This window comes from Calliphora vicina, chromosome 2, assembly GCF_958450345.1.
Source record: "Calliphora vicina chromosome 2, idCalVici1.1, whole genome shotgun sequence".
Classification (NCBI taxonomy): Eukaryota; Metazoa; Arthropoda; class Insecta; order Diptera; family Calliphoridae; genus Calliphora; species Calliphora vicina.
The window spans coordinates 73216556-73244410 of NC_088781.1; positions in this window are offsets into that span (position 1 = coordinate 73216556).

Consider the following 27855-nt stretch of genomic DNA (forward strand, 5'->3'; position numbering starts at 1 on the left):
TGGGACTAAGCCGTGATAATTATATAACTTTAAGAAAGGCATTGTTGGGAAAAGGAGTTGAAGTGTTACCATCATATGGCTCAATTCAGGAAAAGAAAAAGAGTATTATACCATCACCTATTGAAGTTACTGATCGGAAAGAATTGGACTCTCCACTCTACTCGAAAATACAGCATTAAGGATTGCTTGCGACTTTTCTACAGAACAGCTAAACAAAATAAATTACTAATCTGTAAGTGGGGATGTGATGGCTTATCATCACTTTCGGAATATAATCAAACTACATCGAGTCAAACATCATCAGAGTATAAAAGTGTATTTATGTCATCATTGGTTCCATTAAGAATTCGGAAGTATGCTGCCAGTGATTCTCCATCAACTAGTTTTGAGGATATATGGATTAATTCAACTCCTGGATCGAAAGCCTTTTGTAGGCCAATATGTTTCGAATACACAAAAGAAACAAAGATTACGACACAAGATTTGATCAACTTAATTGAATCTGAAATTAAAGACTTGGTACCGGTTACAATCCAAATAGCTCAATATTCCTTCAACGTTTCTTTTAATATGAAACTAACGATGATCGATGGAAAAGTCAGCAACGCCATAACAGGAACATCATCTACTTGGAACTGTTCCATACGTAGTGAAAAAAATCGGAATTTTCGAATATATCCAAGGAAAGAACAATTAACGAGGAAGTGCTCAAATTCGGAATATCTCCTCTACATGCCCGTATAAGATTTCTTGAACATTTTCTACATCTGGCATATGATTTAAAATATAGAAGCATACCAGAAAATATCAATAAATCAGTAAATAAAAATGAAGAACTGATGGAAATGAGAGCCACCGAGAAAAGAAGAATTCAAAAAGCAGATTGGATTAAACATTGAAAAACCACTCGTAGGATATGGAAGCACAAATGATGGAAACACAGCTAGACGATTTTTCAAAGATTTTGAAACAATCTCAGATATAACGGGAATTAATATGGAATTACTGAAAAAAGTCAATATTATTTTAATGGCAATAAATAGTAAGCACAAAGTGAATGCAACAAAATTTGGCGAGTATTCTACAGAAATTTCAAAACTTCTATTATCGTTGTACCCTTGGAAAGAAATGACACCAACAGTACATAAAGTATTATGTCATGGAAAAATCATAATTGAACATAATATTTTCCCCTTAGGAGAACTTACAGAAGAACCCCAAGAATCGAGAAATAGGGACTTCAAGTATGTTCAGCAGTTCAGCTCCAGAAAGTGTTCTCGACAATCTCAAAATGAAGACATTTTGAATAATCTAATTTTATCATCACATCCAGTCTTATCATCTATGATGAAACGTTGGATTTGCTACAGAAGTTTGACGTTTGAAAATAGTCATGACTTTAAAGATTTGCTTTATCTTTTCGATATGGATTGCTCTGTTTCTGATTATTTTACTAAATTAAGCTAATTATAAATTTAAAAATAAAAAAACATTTTCCCAAAAAAACATTACTTGTTTCTTTAGTTTTTTGTTTATTTATCAAATATCTACCTGTTCTATTACCTGTAGTAAAAAATAGTATTATGTATGAAATATGTTTTAGGGATATCCCAGGTATTTCATATTATACCTGGGATTCATTGTTAAAAAAGAGTTGCAATCGCTTAATGTTTGTACTTATGTATTATATAAGTACCTAACATTGAAGTTGTTATGGAAGAAAATAACTTGGTAATGAAATTTCACTAGACATGTTAATCATTCGTTCATTACTGTGACACGTGGACAAAATAAGGTAGACATATTATACATCAATATTTTGGAAATTGCATCTTCTTTTCAAAAATGTTTAAATATATTGAAAATTAAAAACTTCATAGAAGAGTTTTTGCAAAAAAAAAAAGATACATTTTTTTTTTATTTTTTGTTGAAAATTTAAATTTTTAAACTGCTATAACTTTTTGGTTTATGAATATTTTTTAATTAAATTTTACAATTATATAGACATTTTTGTCGGAATGCAAAAGTGAAAATTTGGATTTAGATTTGTTATTGAGAATCCCACAATTCCTAAAAAACTTTTCAAAAATCCCAAAATTGGGATTTTTTTGATTTTTGGATCTATTGAAGGTACCAAGCTCGGGGCTATGAAATCCCTTTGCATGATATTGAAGAACAGATTAGGACATACAAAACTGGTGTTAATTTTTTGAAAGCAGCTATGCGATTTTAGAATTTGTTGTCTAAAGTTGAAATTTACATAAAAAATAGGTCTACTCCGGAAGGCTCTGGACCACGCAATAATACGAATTTTGATATTATTTTGCTTTTACAATATTTCCCGAAATGTTATCTTTCAGAAAAATATAAACACATTATTTATTTTTTTTTCTCATTTTCTGTATAATTTAAAATTATGTAGGTACTTTTTTCGAAAAAAAATGGCGAAAAAACGACTTTTTTATTTTTTTTTTAGTTTGAATGCACATAACTTTTGACTCAGTAGATATTTTTTAACAATTCTCTCTTAAGATTATTAAGAAATTTGTTGTTAATTCAAAAAAAGATACTTCAAGAAAGAATTGGATCCGTTCGGGAAAGAATTGGATCTGTTATTAGCAAAATGGCAGACCAAGGTAGGCAAAAAAAAATAAAATTTTACTTTTCAAATGCGAATAACTCGTAAACTATAAGAGATAATATATGGCTAAAGCAATGTTTTTTGTAGATTTCGTCTAGTACATTCCATATATATAAAAATCTTTCAAATCGGATCGCAAACAAAAATTTGCCATCATTTTTAATATTTGACATACCCGAGGTGCCCCACTTTGGGGCATTGTGGCTCGGCCCCCCTTGGTTGTTTAAGCCCAAATTCAAAACTTAAACTTATCGACACCTCCTCTATAGCCATGGGAAATTTTATTAAAATCGGGCTATTCGTTTAGAAGTTACAGATTTATTTCCACTTTTTTTCAGATCCCCCACTGTGCACTGTGTGCCACACCCCCTATTCCGATCAGTCCCATTTTTGGTTAGATAAGAAATTGGATCGTATAAAGTTCGTAGACTTTCACAGCTATAGTTCTCCAGATATTCGAAAATAACTATTTACTTTGTATATCGACCTCTTTGCACGAAATTATCGTATGTTACATTTTTACATATCAGCCAAAGCAAAGAACTTTAATAATAATAAGTCTCTCCTGTAAAATTTGGTTTTTGTAACATACGACACACCCCATTTTTTAGCCAAGATGAGCACAATGATGTCGAAGTAAATTCGGCGAAGTTTTACGGTTTTCACAGTTATAGTTCACCAGATATTCCATAATAACTATTTACTTTGTATGGGAACTGCGACGCCCATTTTAAATTTCAAAATAGCGTATTTGTCCTTACATTAATTTTGTTCCTATTAATATTAACTACATATTCCTATTTTATTTACGTTTTTGTTTTGTTAAAGTTTTATGAGTAGATTTTACACAATTAAAATATATGTGGTATAGTTGATTTTAATAAATAAAAAAAATACAGCCCTAATATATATATATTAGGGTGGAGAGATTTTTATTTTTTTTCGTAATCGCTTTGGAATACCTGTTAAAAGTTGCTTTTTGAACTCCTAAATATACACAAAAAATTTCATTTGGTGGATCGTATATATAGAGGTGCCCCCACATCATTATAATAATACACAAATAAATGGCTCTAGAAAACGGGGGGAGTGGAAGTCCCCAATGGCCTCCTTATGTCTAGTAGCCTTGGATGTCCTCTATCAGTAAAAAAAAAAATAACCAAGTGATTAGGCACACTTTCCTAAGCTACAAGTACGATTTTGTGGATTGGGTATAAAAATACCCACTTCGGCATATGTGGGTTTTAAAACGTATGAAATATGAATTTAGTTTTTCAAGTAAAAATGTGTTTTTTTTAATTATTGGATATAATTATATTGACCTAACAATACACTTCGGACTGACTTAATCTATGTGTTAATGAGAGTAGATGTTGCGGATCGCCTTTGTTTTTTTATTTTCTTAATATAATATTGTTTTGTGAATGAATTTATGTTTTTTTAATATGTACATAAATGTAAATATAATGAATTGAAAGGAATGTGTTTGTCTTTAATTGAATTGCAAAGTAAACAGTAGTGATAAAACTACATACATATATATAGTTTATTTTTGTAACGCTTTATTTATTTATTGAATCTGCCTTGTATAGACCTAACAATAAGTAATTAAATCTTATTTTTTTTTCTCCATTACCAGTCTAGGGAGCATTTGGCTTCCACAAAGCATCTTCCATCTTATACGACTTGTTTGCAGTTGTTTTTCGCATATTTCCCATGTAATATTGCACTCCTTGTTATCGTCTTCATGTACGATGTTGCCATTATAACCAGACTGTTGTTATTTTTGATAATGGTGCTGCCATCTGTAGTTGCCTGGAAACAACGCCCTCTGAGTATTTGGTGTAGTGGTGAGGAACCTTGCTAATTTAATTCTTTGATTATGCTTGACCTTTATCATGATGTTATCCTCTTTTCCAGGGAGGGTGGTCAGGGGCCTTCTTGGATGGATTGTTTAGAGGGGATCGAACCTGGGGTGCTTGGTTTTGTAGGCAAGCACTTTAATATTTGCTCTTCAACAAGAGAGCCTTCATGGTTAACTGGCACTTATCTTAGCGGGGTGGTAGATCTGCTCTACGGAGCCTGGATCGGGTTTGGATATGCACAAGTTGTCTTGCAAGCGCATTGGGATGGCATTGCAGCTTTACAATATATTTCTCACTGACTTTCTTGAACTCTTCCTTTACCAATGTCACTTGTAAGTCCATGTGGATGTTTTCATTTCATATATACCATGGTGCTCCCGTCATGGTCCTAAGAATTTTAGATTGGGCCCTCTGTATATACATAATACTGGTGTTGCTAGCCATTCCCTATAATTGAATTCCATATGTCCAAGGCATAATTTTGATTGGTCACTGATTAACCAATGACAGCTAGGCTTTTAACTTCATGTGAAGTCTCTGGGTTTCTATGTAAAGGCGCCAAGTAAGCCGTTTATCTAGATCCGGGATCGGCAACTCCTATGCACTGTGCATTGTGGGCGTTACTAAATTTACACAGACTACTCACACGCATAGAAAACACAATTCAGTCTCATATGAGTTGTCACAGAAGAAGGTTGTGTTGTCGCTCGTTTCTTGCTTTTGTTTATGAATAAATGTTAATGCAGAGGTGGATAATTCATATTATTGTTGTACTTTTTTTAGCATCTACACTACATATTAAGTAGTTTTTAGAATTATAAACTATTTTAAATGTTTTTTCTCTCACCTTTAGATGCTTAATTGGGTTTTTAGAAGTTTCTTGTAAATTATTATTTTTTAATATACAATAATTGCTAGACAAATAGGTTAGTTAACATGTTCAGTTTTCCATGCCTGTTTTGTAGTGAAGATGAGAGTAAAACTATTTCTCATTTCTTGTTTTTTCGCTCTTACACTTATACAAGTGCAAAATGTAGTAGTATATGTCTGCCGATCGCGGATCTAGATGAATACCAAGGTAGGTGACATAATCAGATTGCGGTATATTAACGTTGTTGAGTGTGACAGGTGGGCAATTTCCTCTCCTTAGAGCGAACGTGGCATGTTTAATTTTCAGCTCATTCACCTTTATTCGCCAGTTTTTCAACCATGACTCCACACGTACTAGATAATTTTGTAGTTGAGTAGATGCCATGAGTAGGGTTTCGTGTGAGCTAATAATAGCGGTATCATCAGCAAATGTTGAAATTGTTAGTCTATCGCACGTAGGCAGGTCGGAGGTGTAAATCAAATATAACGTAGGTCCTAGTACAGTTCCCTGTGGAACGCCAGCTCTAATCTTGTATTCTCTTGTCACATAATCATTGTACTTAACTCTGAAAAGTCTATTCGATAGATAAGACTCCAGCAATTTCTGAGTACATAGTAAGGTATTCGAATTATTCGATTTTTCTCTTGTTCGAATAAAACGAATAATTCGAATAAGAGATTTTAACTTGTTCGAATAATTCGATCACACGTTTAAAATTAATCGAATTATTCGAATAATTTAATTTTTTTAAAAAAAGTAAAGAATGAAGTTTTGATGTCGGTTTTTTAATATTTTATTGTTAAAGAAAAACAAAAAAAAAACGTTACGAAAAAACGTAACAAAAACATTCGAAAACAAAGTCCATCATTAAATTTTCATGTCATGTCGACTGTGATAGAGATTGGACGTGTTCTATTTTTTACTCCGAGTTAATTCGTTATCCTAATGTTTTTATCGGGAAATAAATATAAATTACACCTGTTTTTTATTAACGCGAAAGAACGCTTATATTTTAATAATATTAAATAAAAAAAAAATAAAAACATAAACTAAAAGACAAATAAGTAAAGAAAATTCTTTATTTCTTTTTTGAACCTTTTTTGTACATTAATATTAAGGCCCTAATTTTATAAAACGCAACGCCTCCATTTTCTTTGCGTTGCATTAAATTACAGTTTGCAAATCACTGCGTTCAAGCAAGTGACTGCTCGCGTTGTAACATCTGATTCTTACGTTATTGTGATTGCAGTTGTTTGAAATTGTACATTTTATACAACGCAACGCTTACTTTTTTGTCACTTTGATTGTCAAATTTAACGCTTCAATTTTCTTGGCGTTAGTTTAAAAAGTGGTCAAATATTCTTAAAAAAAATAACAAATATTTAAACATTTTTAAATATGTATAATTGTTTCTGAAATAAACATACTTATGTAACTACTTTAGGTTTGGACTAGCATCAAATGTCTGCCCAGTACCGCAATTCTGTAAGTTTTTATATATTCCTACCGATGTAGTTAAGTAACGAAAAATATCGGTTGCTCTAACGAATTTAATATTCAGTATTTGAAGTTAACGATTTCTCTCGGTAATACATATTAACGACGAATATAGTTAAAAATATAAATTTCAATATTTTTAAAATTAAAAAAATCATTTTTATTTGGTCTTAAAAACGATTTTTTAGCTTTTATATAAGTTTATACTCGTATCACATCGCTAAATAAATTGTTCACTAGGAAATTTGAATATAGGGATAAACATTATACACACCAGAAATGTGTTTAATAAGGATATTATGACCCATATAAAAGTTGCTCTTAAAATTCGAATACTATTTTTTAAAAGCAAATGATAATTAAGGCAAGTTAATTTGTATATTTAAAACTCAAATCAGTCTGTATCTAACGAACACAAAAAGGTTGACCAATCGTACTTTCAAATAACGGCTTATTTCAAATATTTATGTTACAAAACTAACTTCTTAACAATTATCGTTATGGCTTAACTAGAACATTTTATTTATTGTTAACCTGACAAATGTCGTCATTTACCGACTATTTTTTTTTCATCATTTATTTATTGTATCTTCATTATTTAATGAACTAACAATAAGTGGTTCAAATCTTATATCTAATATTATTATTTAATTAGTCCAGCCAGTGCCGGACGAAAAAATGTTGTGTTCATGGTTGTTTTGGTTAAATTGGCATTCTTCCTTCTAGATTAGGTCTGCTGTGTCCCTCCTTCTTAATCGAGTGTGGCCACTGTTATCTAATATGTTGCGGGCCAGCGGGTTTGGGTGAACTTCAAGTTTTTTTAAATATTTTTGTACGTTTTTCGAGATTTTAGTTTTTACAATGGGCACGTTTAGATCTTTGTGTATATTCGCGTTTTTGATATACCAGGGGGCAACTGTGATCATTCTTAGAAACTTGTTTTGGCGTCTTTGGATCTTTTCTACATTTGACGCTGAGGCCGTGCCCCATAACTGTATGCCATAACACCATATCGGTTTTATGATCATGTTATAAAGTAGAAGTTTACAATCTAAACTAAGCGTGGAGTTTCTGCCAATAAGCCAATTAATTTGAATTGATTTCAATTTCATTTGAGTCAACTTTGCATCTATATGACTTTTCCATGTAAGGCGACGATCGAGATGTATTCCGAGGTATTTCACTTCCGATCGTTGAATTATTGTTTGGTTATTGATATGAATAGGGGGGCATGATTCTCTACGCAATGTAAATGTAATGTGTGTACATTTTTGCTCGTTGACTTTAATTTTCCATTTTTCTAATTCAAATATGTGGTTTTGTAAGTAACGAGACGCTTCTTGAGGGTTTTCATGAATGCTTAGAATAGCAGTATCATCAGCAAATGTTGATGTATGAGTGCGATTGTTAGTTGGCATATCAGACGAATACATCAAATATAAAAAAGGTCCCAGGATACTGCCTTGGGGGACTCCAGCTTCAATGGGTTGTGCAGTACTTAAAAAGTTTCCCTCTTTAACCTTAAATGTTCGACCAGTTAAATAGCTTTCCAACAGCTTATGTGTGTTTGCCGGTAAATTTTGACTCAATTTGAATATTAATCCAGCATGCCATACCTTATCAAACGCTTGAGAGATGTCGATGAAGGGTGCAGAACAGTATTTCTTTTCTTCAAACGCTTTTCTCACCATATTTACAAGTCTATGGGTTTGTTCGATAGTACTGTGTTTTCTACTAAATCCAAATTGATGATTCGGAATACAATTGTTTTCAGTTAACATCGGGTACAACTTGTTCATAAGTATCTTCTTCTATATTAGACAATAGGCTGATGGGTCTGTATGATTCTACTTTTGTGTGATCTTTTCCCGGCTTGGGTATCATGGTAACCAGTGAAACCTTCCATTCTGGAGGATAATATTCAAGTCGTAATATAGCATTAAAAATAAAAAGAATTATTTTTATTGTTATCCGGGGTAGATCCATAAGCATCTTGTTGCTGATCTTGTCCATACCAGGCGCTTTCTTGGGATTTAAATCAACAATAGCATTTTCGAGCTCTCGAATCTCAAAACGTAGGGGTACGGCTGCTTCAAAATGGGGTGCAACAGGTGGCAACTCAATTGCTGCGTTTGATGTGTTCGGTGTAAATACTTTTTTTAAATGATTAACAAACAGATTCCCTTTTTCAGCATCATTTCTTGCCCAACCACCACTTGAATTTCGCAAGGGGGACTTACATATAACGGATCTTTTAAGACTTTTTGTTGCTCGCCATAATGAGTAATCCGATTGCGGGGTTGCGTCCAGGATTTCTAAATATTTATTCAATGATCCCATTTTTCGAAATTCCAAGAGCTTTTTAAGTCTTTTTATACAATCTTTAAGCTTCGATTTTAGTTGGGGGGATCTGTGCAATTGCCACTCTCTGCGAAATCTTCTTTTTTCATTTAAGAGCCGTTCGACATCTGCAGAATTAATTCTATTATATCTGATTTGTCGGGGGGTTTGGGTAGCATGTTGAGCAGCCAGTTTGAAATTTTTATCGAAATTGATAAGAGAGTGATCGATGTTTTCTGGTGTTCTTAGCGGTATCTTTTCCGAGCAATGTGTACTCAGGTATTTTTTATATTTGAGCCAATTTATTCTTGTGCCTGCCGTCGCTAAATTACCAGTCGGGGATACAATTTCTAGGGGGCTCATTAAAGTAACAATAGTGGGTGAGTGATCTGAAGATAGTTCCAGCGAGGATTCATTTATCTAGGGATATTTTTCATCACGCTAAAATCTATAACATCAGGTATTTTTCGTGGGTCAGTAGGCCAGTAAGTAGGTTGGCCGCTCGAAAGCACATTCAAATCCATTTTAGAAATTGTATCGAACAAAACACGACCTTTAGGGGTAATCAGTCGTGATCCCCAGAATGTGTGTTTAGCATTATAATCGCCAGCAGCCAGGAAACGGGGGCCTAGTGATTTAAAAAATCTATTATATTGACTTTCTGTAATTGAAAATCTAGGGGGTGAGTATATCGATGAAATCACTAAATTTCGATGGAAATCTTCAAGACAGATTGTAGTAGCTTGAAGATAATCTTCGCAAAAATCACACATTAACGGCCATTTTCACAATGTACGATTATTTCATTTTAACCGGAAAATTAACTAACTGTCGGTTTGTTTAACGGGGACCATTTAACCAACGGTTACCGATTTACGTTTCACCATCATTTGATTACTTAACCAAAGCATTCAGTAGAAAGTATGGCAATAATGCATACATTTGTTTACGAAAAATAGTGTAATGAAAGATTGAAATATAAAAAATTGTCTAAAAGACGGCATAAAAAATAATAATTTGTGTTTTCTTAGTGGTATAATAAAAAAACGTATAAAACTCAAAAATATAAACTGTAAAATTTACAGAACAAACTGAACAACAATTACTGAAAACCAACAAGGAAAAGTGCACATTTGTTGTTTGGTTTGTAAGTGCAATATCCGGGTGGTATATGGATCACCCCGTGCAAAATTTACTTTTCTTCGCTTTACACTTTTAAAAATTATAAATATTAAAAAAATATAAATGTTTTTCCATGTTCTTTTATTATATTTCTTACAATTAAGATGCTAACCGGCGAAATTCATTCGGTTATATTTAACAGCAACTTTGTTGTTAAATAGTTTCAGTTAAGAATTAATCGTACATTGTGAAATTCATATTAGCCTAACTTGCGGTTAAAGTTCACGTTAACTTTTAATCGTACATTGTGAAAATGGCCGTAAGTAGTGTTTGATTCCAGTTTTTATTAAAATTGCCGAGCCTCCGCATGCTCTACCTCTGGGATCTTTGGTGTCATATATTACATATCCATTTATTCGAAATGAACTTCTGGACGTCAAATGAGTTTCAGAAACCAGCATTACATCAATTTGTTGGTTTCTTAAAAAATATTCGAGTTCGTTTTTGTGTTGGCGTATGCCGTTTGCATTCCAAAAACATATTATTAGGCAGTTCATGGTCTGTTAAGCACAGCCTGCAATAACATTGATTGCATCTTAAGCATTTCTTGCATCATGTTACTCATTGAGTTTGTAAAATTATTTACCGATTGCACAAGAGTTTCTATTGTAGATTCTAGTCGGGTAAAATTGAAAATTGGCGTTTGCTCTCTTACCTCTGGGTTCACATTTTCGTTTTGGAGTTGACGGACTTGCGTCTGAGTTTGGTTGTTTCTAAGTACATTTGCATATGTTTCTTTGTTGTCGTATGTCTTTTGCAGCGCGGGGTAGTTAAAATTGATGTTAATTAATGGCTGAGTGGGGAAAATCTTCGGGTTCTGGCTTTGTGATTTTTTAACAATTGTGTAGACAGGACAACCCCTGTAGTTTGCTGTGTGGTTACCTCCGCAATTGCTGCATTTTTTTTATTTTAGGATCATCTTTGGATTTGTTACATTCGGATGTGTTATGCAACTCCCCGCAAATAACACATACGGGTGGCAATTTGCAATATGCCTTGGTGTGTCCATATTCTTATTGCCGTAATTTTACGATGCAATAAGTACTTCAGATTATATATGGGACGTGTTTAATTTTTTCAGGTTTATGTCACCGGGTTCAAGTTCAACACGGAAGAGTGGTTGGGGAATTTTTTCGCGATTTCTAATATTTATCACATTTTATGTCTTATAGCCTTTATCTTCTAAGCTTTGCTTTATTTCGAGTGATTCGACATTACAGTCAATACCCTTTATTACAACTTGTAGACCATTGCTTCCTTTCAGCTGATAAGTGTAAAAACTTTTCTTTTGAGTTTCAAAATCCGTTACAACCTTTCTATAATCGTTTTCACTATTGACCTGTATTTTAATTTCATGAATCGTGCCTTTCTTGATTGGGATAACGTAAAAAGACTTCTCTCTCTGAACCAGTGAATTTAAATTATTTTCTCTCAAGTAAATAGGGGGTGGTTTTGAAGAGTTCATTTTATTTACTGGTTCAACTGTTTCACATTCCAGAATAGAAAAACGATTTTCATTATTTAGTCTAGCAGGTTCACTATCCTTATATAATTTAGCCAAGGGTGCCGCTTTCGAAGACTTGGGACTTCGTGCCCGTTTTAATATTGTAACATACCGGTCCATTCCAACCTGTATTTGGGATTTATTATCTTTATTTAATGGTTGACTAATCTTGGGTATAGCGCCGCTTAATGGGTTAATTTTAATTGTTGTCGGTGTGGTGGATTTCGTTTCTAAAGCTGATATTGCTAGCATACTTTCAGGCGTAAATAAAGTATTTGTATTTATTGGTAACTCCAGATTAACTGTTGGGTTTTCTTTTGTTTGACAATCATTAGTTGTTGACAATGCGGGGGAACAAGAACGAGCACGGTTAACAGGCTTGGCGGTTAAAAACAAGCTGTCATCTATTCTTCTGTTTGTTTTGTTTATATTTTTTTCGTCTACATTAACTGTAACGTATGCATTTCTGCCGTTTACACTTAACCTTCGCTCACTGTTTTCGTTGAAGAGACTCATTTAAGAGTATTTGTAATTACTTTCGTTAACACTCTTGATCTTTATTTAATAGTCAATGCACAAAAAAGGTTAAAAAAAATATAAAGAATTTTTTTACTTATTTGTCTTTTGTTGTTGTTTTGATTTTTTTATTTAATAATATTATTAAAAACAGGTGATATTTATATTTATTTTCCGATAGATACATTAAAATAACGAGTTAACTCGGAGTAAAAATAAACACGTCCGAACTGAACTAGAACTGAATTTGGTCCAAATTTGGACAAAAATATTTATTTTGTTATATTTTTGTGTCTTCTTTGAACAAATATTTTATGGATTCAAAAGTAAATAAACGCCATACAGCTGTTTGGCTTACAGCATTGCCAACACGATATAAGTACATCTTTTTGTATGTTTTTATTTTAAATTTTAGTATCAACTTATTCAATGGCAACCACGGCTACGTAGAGATTTGACAATAGAAGTGACATCGTAATATTTCGGCGTTGACTAGACGCAATGCAGTAGTGATTTATAAAATTTTATATTTTTTGTTACGCGTTCACAACAGCGTTGGTGAAGCGTTTAACGCCAGTGATTTACACAATTAGGGCCTAAATAAAGATCAAGAGTGTTAACTAAATTATTTACAACTACTCTTAAATGAGTCTCTTAAACGAAAACAGTGAGCGCAGGTTGAGTGTAAACGGCAGAAATGCATACGTAACAGTTAATGCAGATGAAAAAAATATAAACAAAACAAACAGAAGAATAGATGACAGCTTGTTTTTAACCGCCAAGCCTGTTAACCGTGCTCGTTCTTGTTCCCTGCATTGTCAACAACTAATGATTGTCAAACAAAAGAAAACCCGACCGCTGTTAATCTGGAGTTACCAAAAAATACAAATACTTTATTTACGCCTGAAAGTATGCTAGAAATATCAGCTTCAGAAACGAAATCCACCACACCGACTACAATTAAAATTAACCCATTAAGCGGCGCAATACCCAAGATTAGTCAACCATTAAATAAAGATAGTAAATCCCAAATAGAGGTTGGAATGGACCGGTATGTTACAGTATTAAAAAGGGCACGAAGTCCCAAGTCTTCGAAAGCGGCACCCTTGGCTAAATTATATAAGGATAGTGAACCTGATAGACTAAATAATGAAAATCGTTATTCTATTCTGGAATGTGAAACATATGAACCAGTAAATAAAATTACCTCTATAAAACCACCCCCAATTTACTTGAGAGAAAATAATTCAAACTCACTGGTTCAGAGCCTGATATCATTAATAGGTGAGAACTCTTTACTCTTTACGTTATCCCAATCAAGAAAGGCACGATTCATGAAACTAAAATACAGGTCAATAGTGAAAACGATTATAGAAAGGTTGTAACAGATTTTGAAACTCAAAAGAAAAGTTTTTACACTTATCAGCTGAAAGGAAGCAAGGGTCTACCAGTTGTAATAAAGGGTATTGACTGCAATGTTGAACCACTCGAAATAAAGCAAAGTTTAGAAGATAAAGGTTTTAAGACAAAAAATGTGATAAACATTAGAAATCGCAAAAAAAAACCCCAACCATAAGCCTGAAAATAAATGAAACACGTCCCATATATAACCTGAAGTACTTATTGCATCGTAAAATTACGGTAGAAGAACCACATAAACGATTTGGCCCCGTCCAATGTATAAATTGCCAAGAATATGGACACACCAAGGCATATTGCAAATTGCCACCCGTATGTGTTATTTGTGGAGAGTTGCATAACACATCCCAATGTAACAAATCCAAGGATGATCCTAAAATGAAAAAATGCAGCAATTGCGGAGGTAACCACACAGCGAACTACAGGGGTTGTCCTGTCTACTAAATTGTTAAAAAATCACAAAGCCATAAACCGAAGATTTTCCCCGCTCTGCCATTAAATAACATCAATTTTAACTACCCCTCGTTGCAACAGACATATGACAACAAAGAAACATATGCAAATGTACTAAGAAACAACCAAACTCAGACGCAAGTCTGGCGATTATAATGCTAAGCATACTCACTGGGGATCAAGACTTGTAACACCGAAAGGTCGCGTTTTGTTTAATACAATTTCTAAACTGAATTTGAATGTGCTGTCGAGCGGAGAACCAACATACTGGCCTACTGACCCAAGCAAAATACCCGATGTCATTGATTTTGCAGTTACAAAAAATTTACCAATGGAACTAATGCAGGTTAAATCTTCATTAGAATTATCCTCGGATCACTCACCCACCTTCGTTACTCTATTGAACCCCCTAGAAATAGTATCCCCGACTGGTCACTCTGCAATATCAAGCACGAAAATAAATTGGTTGAAATATAGAAAATATATTAGCACACACAGTACAGAAAATATATCTCTAAGAACACCAGAAGATATCGATAACTCACTCAAAAATTTTGAACAAAACTTAAAACTTGCTGTTGAACACGCCACTCAAATAACCCAACAAATAAGATACAATAGTCTCTATTATGCAGACATTGAACAGTTATTAGCTGAAAAAAGAAGAGTTCGTCGAGAGTGGCAACTCTATAGATCCCCTCAACTTAAAACGGAGCTTAGAAAATGTCGCAAACACCTCAGTATGCTTCTTCACAAACGCAAAACTGAATCGATTAATAAATATCTGGAGAACTTAGATGCCACCCAGTACTCAAACTACTCTCTATGGCGAGCTACAAAAAAATTAAAAAGACCTGCTATGAGCAGACCTCCTCTACGTAATTCTAGTGGAGGCTGGGCGAGAAACGATACTGAAAAAGGAAACCTGTTTGTTAGTCATCTAAAGAATGTATTTTCCCCAAACGATTCAAACGACATAATAGAGTTACCACCTACTTTACCCCATATTACTGCAGCTGAACCACTTCATTTTGAGATTTCAGAGATTGTCAAGGCTATTGTTGATTTAAACTCCAAAAAATCACCTGGTATTGATAAAATCAGTAATCATTAAGAATAATTCTAATTATTTTTAATGCTATATTACGCCTTGAATATTATCCATCAGAATGGAAGGTTTCTTTAGTTACAATGATACCTAAGCCGGGAAAAGATCACAGTAAAGTAGAATCATATGGACCCATTAGCCTATTGTCAAATATATCAAAGCTATTCGAAAAACTGCTAATACACAAGTTAAAGCCGATAGTGAATCATTTTGATTGTATTCCAACTCATCAATTCGGATTTCGAGAAAAACATAACACCATAGAACAAACTCACAGGTTGGTAGAAATCATATCCAAGACATTTGAAGAAAAAAAATATTGTTTGCACTCTTCATCGACGTTTCGCAAGCCTTCGACAAAGTATGGCATGAAGGATTATCGATAAAAATAAAACAATATTTACCAGTGAACACACACAAGCTTCTAGAACGTTATTTAAGTCATCGAAAGTTCGTTCTTAAAGAGGGAGCCTATTGAAGCAGGCGTACCCCAAGGAAGTATACTGGGTCCCTTCCTATATTTGCTATATACTTGTGATATGCCTACAAACAGTCGAACCCACATATCTACTTTTGCTGATGACACAGCTATACTAGCCATTCATGAAAACCCCCAAGAAGCATCTGTACTAAAACTCGAGATTGAGTTTAGATTGTAAACTTTTGCTGTACAGTTCAATAATAAAACCCATATGGTGCTATGGAATTCAATTATGGGGCACGGCCTCAGCTTCTAATATTGAAAAAATTCAAAGATTCCAAAATAAAATATTACGAATGATAACAGCAGCGCCTTGGTATGTGAGAAATATTCACATTCATAAGGACCTAGGTGTCTCCCTGGTGAAAAATGAAATAAAAAAAACAAGCGGAGTCATATTTTAAAAAGTTAGAAGTTCACCCAAACCCAATTGCACGAACATTAATGAGAAGTAATGGCCGACTAAGAAGAAGGAATCCAACAGACCTGCGCTAATGATAGGATCTATAAATTAAACAAAATTTTTCGTCCAACTGTGGTGGGACGTAAATAAAAAATAATATTTAGATTTAAGATTTGAACAAATTATTGATAGTTCACATTATTTTGAGAAGATACAATAAATAAAATATGAAATAAAAAAAAAAAAATTAAATTTTCATCAGAAATATTCTGATCAGATTAACTCCCGAACAATCAATTGACTAGCAAGATCTTTAGTTTCCCTTCGGGAGCTATGCTTTAAAATGTTTGAGCTAGTTGGACATGATCCTGAATTCAAATACAATATAAACGTATTAAGAACTTCCTTATGTCGTTCATTAATTCGGGTTGTGGTCTTGGGGAATTACACAATAAATTGAATCTGTCCAAAGTTTGATATCATTGTGGCTAATTTGAAGTCAGGCAGTGCATGATTGACGCATTTACAAATACTCAAAAAGTTTATTACGCGATGTTAAAATCATGTATAAGACGAACTCCAGCTTTTCTTGCAACAAAACCGTTAGTTTGCAATATTTTATCATTCGATTTATTAAATATTTTGAAACACATTTTAAGATTATGGCCTTCATCTATTTCAATGTAATCATTATAAATGTCATCCTCAATATCACTTTCGACGACCGTTTCAAAATCACATTCTCCATCACTTTCAAATCCACTTTAATATAAGTTAATATTTTGATTATTAATTGCGATTACTCTAATATTTCGTACATTTTATTTTCATTGGTTCAAATCCTAAGTTAAACATTTTGAAAGATTTGTTTTTAGAATTGTAACGATATGCAGTAATATTTATATATTTATAGAAGGAGCTATAGGAACACTCATCTACAGTGATCGAAAGTTCCTTTGTCTTTAGTTATTTGTCGAATTTCAGAAACAATACAATTTTTGTGAGTCATTATTACTTATTTAAATTTGGAATTATGAAAAATTTTAAGCAATTTAATAAATTTAAATACATATGAACATTTATTTGTTTTATTCGATTATTCTACATAAATTTGTTCGAATTATTACTTATTCGAAAATGGCCATTTTTAAATTGTTCGAATAATTATTCGTAAGAAATTATTCGATTAATGTACTAGGAATATGAACCCTAGTACATAGTGGTAGTAAACATTTGATTTTATGTACTAGACCTTTATGCCATACCTTGTCAAAAGCCTGAGCAACGTCTAAAAAGACGGCAAAACAATATTTCTTTAATTCAAAAGATTTTCTAATCTCTCCAGTTAAACGATTGACCAGTTCAATGGTGCCATGATGTTCACGGAAACCAAATTGGTGTACTGGGATAATGTTTCCATCATTCAAAAAAAGTATAATCTTTTCCTGGAATATTTTCTCGAATAGCTTCGACAAAAAATGGAGTAGGCTAATAGGTAAGAAGGTATCATTATTAATTGAGAAATTTTCCAATATTTTTGGATAAATTCCTAGTTTCAAGATTGCATTAAACAATATAGAAACCACAATTATTGCAACATTTGGTAGGTTTTAAATCAATCATGGCGTTATTAAATCATATCCTGGTGATGTTTTCAAGTGCAATTTATTTTTAATTACATCCTCAGGACCAATATCGAATTGGGTTTCATTAACCATTGTTGAAGCTGGCAATTCTTCTAGCTCAAACTCATTTGCCGTGGAATTGGGTTCAAATACTTTACTTAGATGTTATTTGCGGGGAGTTGCATAACACATCCGAATGTAACAAATCCATAGATGATCCTAAAATTAAAAAATGCACCAATTGCGGAGGTAACCACACAGCGAACTACAGGGGTTGTCCTGTCTACTAAATTTTTAAAAAATCACAAAGCCATAAACCGAAGATTTTCCCCGCTCAGCCATTAAATAATATCAATTTTAACTACCCCTCGTTGCAACAGACATATGACAACAAAGAAACATATGCAAATGTACTAAGAAACAACCAAACTCAGACGCAAGTCCGTCAACCACCAAACCAAAATATGAACCCAGAGGTAAGAGAGCAAAGGCCAATCTTCAATTTTACCCGACTAGAGTCTACAATAGAAACTCTTGTGCAATCGGTAAATAACTTTACAGACTCAATGAGTAACATGATGCAAGAAATGCTTAAGATGCAATCAATGTTATTGCAGGCAGTGCTTAACCCATAAACTGCCTAAGAATATGTTTTTGGAACGCTAACGGCATCCACCAACATAAAAACGAACTCGAGCATTTTCTTAAAAGTCATGAAGTTGATATAATGTTAGTTTTGGAAACCCATTTGACGTCAAGAAGTTTATTTAAGATAAATGGATATGTTTTTTATGGCACAAATGATCCAAAAGATAGAGCATGTGGATGCTCTGGAATTTTAATTAAAACCCGTATCTAGCACCATTCAATGTGTGATATTTGTGAAGATTATCTTCAAGCTTCGACAATCGGTATGGATGATTGCTACAGAAACCTATTAATTTCGTTGATATATTCACCTCCAAGGTTATCGATTACTGAAAACAAATATGAACATTTTTACGAATCACTAGGACCCCGATTCCTGGCACCTGGCGATTATAACCACGAAAGGTCGCGCTTTGTTTAAAACAATGCAGACTCTATTTTGCAGACATTGAACAGTTATTAGCTGAAAAAAGAAGAGTTCGTTGAGAGTGGCAACTCTACAGTCCCCTCAACTTAAAACGGAGCTTAGAAAATATTGTAAACACCTCAGTATGCTTCTTCACAAACGCAAAACTGACTCAATTAATAAATATCTGGAGAACTTAGATGCCACCCAGTACTCAAATTACTCTCTATGGCGAGCTACAAAAAATGAAATAGACCTGTTATGAGCAGACCTCCTCTACGTAATTCTAGTGGAGGCTGGGCGAGAAACGAGAAATATATTAAAGCTATTCGAAAAACTCTTAATGCACAAGTTAAAGCCGATAGTGAATCATTTTGATTATATTCCAACACATCAATTCGGATTTCGAGAAAAACATAGCACTATAGAACAAACTCACAGGCTGCTAGATTATATCCAAGACATTTGAAGAAAAAAATATTGTTCTGCGCTTTTCATCGACGTTTCGCAAGCCTTCGACAAAGTATGGCATGAAGGATTATCGATTAAAATAAAACAATATTTACCAGTAAACACACATACGCTTCTAGAAAGTTATTTAAGTCATTGAAAGATCTTAAAGAGGGAGACTTCATAAGTTCACCACAGCCTATTGCAGCAGGAGTACCCCAAGGAAGTATATTGGGTCCCTTCCTATATTTGCTATATACATACTTGTGATATGCCAAATAACAGTCGAACCCACTTATCAACATTTGCTGATGACAGCTATTCTAGCCATTCATGAAAACCCCCAAGAAGCATCTGTACTTTTACAAGACCATATACTCGACATAGAAAGGTGTATACATCTCTCTTTCACATTGCGTAGAGAATCGTGCCCTCCAATCCTAATAAATATTCATATGTTACCTCAACAAACTGGAGTTAAATATTTAGGTCTGCAACTAGACCGACGCACAGTGGTATGAGAAAAAAAAGAGGAAAATAAATCTGTAACTTCTAAACCCTTAGTCCGATTTGAATGAAATTTCACGTCCGCAAAGGGGAAGTTGATTTTAAGATTTGAATCTGGACTTCATGAGCCCACCAGGAGCTGGGCCAGAGGTTCCCAAAGTATTATATATATATAATTATCCTATTTCTTCGTTTGTGTTCCTATTTCAAAAAACTTACATATATAGAATCTTCTCATCGAGAACTACATAAAACCTCGTCGTAGCTATCTTTTATAGCTTAGGAGATATTCGCATTTGAAAATTAAATTTTCAACATTTTTACCTACCCTACTCCAGTCTTTTGATGACCGCGGTTCCAAATATTTCCCGATTTTCTCCACTTTTCTTTTATAGGATTAACACAGATTTATATATCAAATAAAGAAAAATGTTACATTCATATGTAGTTGTTATGTAGGCAACATGCTTTTTTATGAATTTCTAATTATCTGCGAGTTAAGTTTTCCCTAATTAATTTGCCTCGTAAACAACACAAGGTAGACATGTTATATATCAATGGATAGAGGATTTTGTCTACTTTTCAATAATGTATATAACTTTTGACAATTTAAAAATTCATGGAATACTTTTTTGAAAAATATGACAAACAATGCTTTTTATTGAGTTTTTGCATAGATACAAATTTTTCAAATTGATATAAAATTTTTATTTATGAATAGTTTTTAATGAAATTTTACACTTATATAGATTTTTATATTGAAAATGGAAAAATAAAAACAAATTTTAAAATTTGTAATCAGGAATCCCGCAATTCCCAAAAAAGTTTTGAAAAATTCCAAAAATGGGATATTTTCGTTTTTTTGCTATAATATCCATACCAGGCGCGGGGTTATCAAAACCCTTTACAAAAAATTTAGGAACATATTGGGCCATCTAAAACGGGTTACTATATTTTGATATCGACTATGCGATTTGAGAATTTTTGCCCTAAATTTGAATTTTACAGAAAAAGTAGACGTTTTTTGAATGGACCTGGTCCCTCGGTATCAAAAATTATACATTTTTTTCATTTAGAATATTTGATGTAAAGTTAGCTTTTCAATAAGTACAAATTCATTATACATCCTTTTAGAAATTTTTTAGATAAATAACGAAAAATCGTATTTTTCAATTTTTTTAAATTCAAATGCATGTCACTTAGTAATGATTTTTAAACCATTCATTCTTTATTTGATATATAGATCTGTTGTTAATCCTATAAAAGAAAAACGGAGAAAATCGGGAAATATTTGGAACCGCGGTCAGCAAGAAACTGGAGTAGGGTGGGTAAAAATGTTGAAAATTTAATATTAAAATCCGAATATCTCCTAAGCTATAAGTGATAATTGATAGCTATGTAGTACTCGATGAGAAGATTATATATACATACCCAGCAAAAACTATACTTACCTAGTAAGCCAGCAAGTATAATTGGAGCAAAGCGATAACTACTTATTATTTGACTGAAACACTACTTACCGTTGTTCGAGATTTTTAAAAAATTCAGGGGTCAAGCTTACAAATGTACTTACAATCAGTTAAGAAATAAGTAGTGAATTCACAACAAGAATATGTAGCTAAAAAAAAACACAAAAAATATTGCCTTGTGTGGGAATCGAACAGTTACATTATTTGCTTGTGTTTGATAGTTAAGCTGCTAACTCACTGCTCCATGTACGAGTTATTTTATTGTAAGTTAACAATAGTTTTAACATCAACATATAAATGAATATGATATGAACAAAAAAATTAATTGCTTTGACAGGTGACTAACCTCCCGTTTTCCAAAAACTTTTTGCTAAATGCAAAAGTTCATTACCAGCCTGCATAAAAATAAGTACTTATTCTAGTAAATAAAATAATGTGCTGGGTAACCACCACTCCTTACAAAAGAATGCATGAAATAACTAGTGGTCATTACAAAAATTCACAAAATTTTTCCTGGGTATTGTTACGTTTTAACCTTTTCAAAACGCTGGTTTATTTTTCCTTTAAATAAACCGGATACTTTTGATTGCAAATAAAAGCCGTTTAGTAGTTTGAAAATTGTAACAACTCTTTATTTCTTTAAAATGTACAACAACAACAGAATTAAATAGCCACTCAATGTTTTTTATACACGTTTATAAATTCTCAGAATTACAGACACAATTTATAATGTACACGAATTTACTTGAAAAACACAACACACTTTAAGGCACTTAGATGATGTTTATTCGAAAAGCGTCTCTGATAAACTCACTCACGACTGCAACCTCTGCCACTATTTATAACACTGTAATCTGCACTCTAGATTGCTCTTTAACTGTCAAAGTTCGAATATTCTAGATAATACGCCATCTGTGGTGTACTTTCTACAATGTGCTTTAACTGAATATTCGAAATCGAATACGGCGTTGCCAACTTACGATCAAATCAACTGAAAGCTTTTATTTAATAATGCCCACAGATATGTTACAGTTCTACAGCACTGTTATTTGAAAGCATTATGCTACTTTTAAATCAGCCGTTAAAATCCTTATATTTGAATTCAAGTACAATTTCGTAACAATATGTATATTTTTTTTTAAATCGGAACACAAACGAAGAAATAGGATCATTTTTAAAATTGACCAGGGTTTAGAAGTTACAGATTTATTTAACACTGTGCGACGTCTTACCTGGAAAAAGCATATAGATACGAAATTGACTCAAATGAAGTTAAAATTACTACAAATTTACTGGCTAATTGGTAGAAACTCGAGATTGAGTTTAGATTGTAAACTTTTGCTGTACAGCTCAATAATAAAACCCATATGTTGCTATGGAATTCAATTATGGGGCACGGTCTCAGCTTCTAATATTGAAAAAATTCAATGATTCCAAAATAAATGTGAGTCCTGGTATGTGAGAAATGTCCTGGTATGTGAGAAATGTTAACATTCATAAGGACCTAGGTGTCTTCCTGATGAAAAATTAAATAAAAAAACAAGTAAGAGAGCTATATTCGGCTGTGCCGAAATTATTCACCAAATTATACTTTAAAATTATTTTTTTTTTAATATTTTTATGTAAACAAAATTTAATTTTTTTTTAAACTGTTTTTCAAAATTTTTTTTTTTTGAAATTTGTTTTTTTATTTTTTTTAAAAAAAGTTTTTTTCCAAATTTTTTTAAAAAATTTTTTTTAAAATTTTAAAAAAAAAAAATGTATGACAAAAAAATTTATTTGATGAAAAAAAATTCGGGTTAAAAAATATTTTCCCGATTTTGACCCATTGTAGGTCCAACTTACTATAGCCTTATCTACATCGTTGCAATGGACTTTGAAATATCTATCATTAGATATCCATATTGTCTATATTAATGACTTAGTAATCCAGATATAGATCAAAAATAGGTAAAAAATCGAGGTTGTCCCGGTTTTTTGCTCATATCTCCGTTATTTATGGACCGATTTTGCTGGATCCCAAAGATATCTGGGGTCTTCAGAAAATTGATTTCAACAGACAGACGGACATGGCTTAATCGACTCCGCTATCTATAAGGATCCAGAATATATATACTTTATAGGGTCGGAAATGAAAAATGTAGAAATTACAAACGGAATGACAAACTTATATATATCCTTTTCACGAAGGTGAAGGGTATAACAAGCGGAGTCATATTTGAAAAAGTTAGAAGTTCACCATAACCCACTTGCACGAACATTAATGAGAAGTAATGGCTACATCCGACTAAGAAGATGGCATTCAACAGACCTGCGCTGATGATAGGATCTATAAATTAAACATAATTTTTCGTCCAACTGTGGTGGGACTTAAATAAAAATTAATATTTAGATTTAGGATTTGAACAAATTATTGATAGTTCACATTATTTTGTGAAGATACAATAAATAAAATATGAAAAAAAAAACATTCTATTGAAAATTTAATTTTACATGGCCTTATCTTAATCGATTTACATACAAACTATAACTATAAATTTTATATTTACTTATTAGAGAACAAAAATAGTTTTTAATAGCTTTATAAGCTTTTTAATTAATTAAGTATACATTAGGCCGGGTCGATTTGTATGGAGGATCAAAAAGTAAAAAATCGTATAGCAGAAACGAAAGAAAGTTTCCTTAAAAAACCATAGGTCTAAAATCAAATCCTATTTTGCGCATTTCGTCTTTTAACCAAAAAAAAACTATTAAAAAAAATTATATTGAAATATCATTGGATAAAAGACGAAATGCGCAAGATAGCATTTGATTTTAGACCTATGGTTCCTTGGGGAAAATTTCTTAGAATTTTCCGTAGAATTCGTTTCTGCTATACGATTTTTCGTGAAAAAAATCGACCCACCCTAGTACACATATATCGATCAACATATTATCGACATTTTGTTTTCTCTATATGCCAAAGCAGTAACTAAGCTAGTTATGAATTATGAATAAGATCTACAACTATCTATGAACTATTTTTTAGTTCCTGTTTTACTAGTTCCGACTTTGGTTATGATTTCTGAATATGCGCCATAGAAATCATATTGTTACGAAATTGTACTTGAATTCAAATATAACGATTTTAACGGCTGATTTAAAAGTAGCATAATGCTTTCAAATAGCAGTGCTGTAATAGCAAACTGTAACATATCTGTGGGCATTATTAACATTGAATAAAAGCTTTCAGTTGACCAAGATTTTGAGATGGAAATCGAGCGTTTGCTACAGCTTATTTATCCAGGGGAGAACCATCCGATTTTGGAGCATTTGAAGATAGAGGCATTTGTGAATGGTATTCGCGATCCAGAGATAAAATATGCGGTATGTGCCACACCAAAGTCATCATTCTTTGAAACCGTCTCATTCGCGCTGGTACAAGAAACAGCAAAGATAATTTCAAAGCCCCAGATGTGTAATGTGCGGAAAATCGAGGTTGTCGCTGAAAATTATAGAAGTATGGTCAACGAATTAAAGGAATTAAAAGAGGCAGTTTTAAAAGCTTTAAGTAAGAGACAAACTAAAGACAAAGTTAAATGTTATAACTGTGTAAAAATAGGTCACATTAAGCGAAACTGCAGAGCATCAAGAAAGCGAATCAGATATGTTTCAGCATCATGAAATAACCAGCTAGCACTGAGGGACAGGATCTGGCACCCACACCTGATGGCCCTACCATCTTCATATCAGTACTGCAGCAGGAAAATAACAATCTTACTGCTAGTGGGTACATCAACGGTCGGAAGCACATCCTTACTATGGACACGGGAGCGTCGCAGTCTATCATCAGAACAGATTTAGTAAAGAAATCGATGGAACCAATTTGCAATGTAAGTCTACGCACCGCTACTGGAGAGCCTGCCGCTGTCCATAGTAAAGTTAATGTGAAACTAACTATTGGTGGTATTAGCGTAAATCATGTCTTTGTTGTTGCCGATATTGTGGACGAAGTAATGATTGGTGCAGACTTCTTGATTAGTCACAGCATTACTTTGGATATGTTAAAATACCCCTTGACGTCGGATATGAGAGCAAGTCTCAAGTAAGAAAGTTAGTTTTTGTTGAGCACAAAAAGTTGCCACTGCAGTCAGAGGATTTGGTATGGGCCCGAGAGGAAGTGGAGGATTGTATAGACAATGGTTTGTTGGTGTTGGAACAAGCGGATGTGAGAAGTGGCCATGTAACAATAGAGGCCCGAAATTGGACGACATGGTTTATGTAATACGGAAATGTGGAAGACCGATATCGGGAATTAAGGTTATACATCTACAACGACTAGCTGCCTATGGGAGAAGTGAATCTATGCCTATTCATGACGAACAGGCTTAAGCGGGGGGCAGTGTTACGAAATTGTACTTGAATTCAAATTTAACGATTTTAACGGCTGATTTAAAAGTAGCATAATGCTTTCAAATAGCAGGGCTGTAATAGCAAATTGTAACATATATTCGAATTCGAATATTCAGTTAAAGAACATTGTAGAAAGTACACCACAGATAGCGTATGTATTACAAAGCTCTAGACAGTTAAAGAGCAATCTAGAGTGCAGATGGTAGTGTTATAAATAGTGGCAGAGGTTGCAGTCGTGAGTTAGTTTATCTGAGACGCTTTTCGAATAAACATCAACTGAGTGCTTTAAAGTGTGCTGTATTTTTCAAGTGAATTCGTGTACATTATAAAGTGTTTCTGTATTTCTGCAAATTTATAAACGTATATAAAAAACATTGAGTGACTGTTTAGTTCTGTGGTTGTTGTACATTTTAAATAAATAAAGAGTTGTTACAATTTTCAAACTACTAAATGGCTTTTATTTGCAATCAAAAGTATCCGGTTTATTTAGAGGAAATAAACCAACGTTTTGAAAAGGTTAAAACGTAACAATGTGTATACAACAACTAAAAAATTAATAGAAAATACACATTCGGTTTCTATAAACAATTTTATAATAGCACACAAACAATCAGAGTCAAATTCATTTCACACTACAAGCTAATTGGGAGCCTAGTTTTCGCCGCAATTTTAGCCTAAAACATACCTAAAACATTAAAAAATTAAATATAATCAGTTGTAATATGATCTAAATGCTTTCACATAGTAACATTTTATTATTTTCTTCTATTCAAATCATCTTGAAAAAAAGTTTCAAGGCTTTTTGTGTTTTCAGTCGTGGTAGCGATTCTCGTGGAATTGCCTATATGTAAATTTTTTTTCTTTACCAATTAAGGTCTGAGATCGAAAAATGTTTAACATACATATACACTGTCTCAAACAATTGTCCGTACCCCATACAGCTGAAAATATATTTGATTATAATTCGAAAAATTCTTACCCGATTCGGATAAAGAAAATGTTTTTTAAAAGTCCAACAAGTGATTATAAAAATTGCCAATTAATAGTAAAATTAAAAAAGGTTCACATTTATTTTTAATAAAAAAATAAAAATAGTTCAAAATATTTCCGTAAAAATTTCCGTAACCTATAAATAAATTTACATATCTATTTATAGAATGCATATTATGAAGATGTATGATGTCCTTAATATTTGATGTGGTGTCCTTTAGCGGCAATTACGTCCCTTAAGTGATTTTTCATCGATTAAGCCAGTTTTTCTGTAGTTTCTGCACCAATATTCCACCATTCTATATGTTAGTTTATGCTGGCGAATTTTTTTCTCCAAAATAACTTATAGATGTTCTATGGGGATTAAATCTGGACTATGGGGAGTGTGTGGCACCACTTCCTTAAAGTTGTAGAGGAGCCATTCTCGCACAACCATAGAAGTGTGCTTTGGGTCGTTGTCGTGCCAGAACTGATAGCCATCTTGTATTCCCAAATTAAAATATACAAATAACTAAATTTTCCATCGCCCTTTCCCAAATATGAGAATTCCCACACTTTCGGCTGCCATTGCACCCCATACCATCACCGAAACCACTAAACTTACAGTTTTGAATCTTTTTTTATTTGATTGAAATTATTGTTACAATTTACAAAAAAAAAATATTTTTATAGTTCTAATCACCAATGATGAAAATATGAACCTTTTTCGAAAACCCTTCCATTATGGTTTTTATAGTGTTTTATGTGACTTTTTCGAACAAGTTGTCCATTTCCGTACAAATTCTCTTGAATTCTCTTTTAAAAAGAAGCCAATATCTCTAAACTGGACTCAGCTCCAGGCAGTTTGCAGGAATTGCCTCTCTTGGTCCAAATACCACATTATTGTGCTTGTACCACTCAAGACCTTTCTTACCATAGTGACAGATGCCAAATCAGGCCAAAAATAAGTGGACACATTAAGAAGTCTTATGAATGGAAACATCCTTTTTTGTAAACATTCCTTGATGTAAATTTCGGTATTTATATACTGTTTAATAACATTGGAAACAGTTTGATAGGAGACCTTTGATTGTTTGTCCAACTTTTTG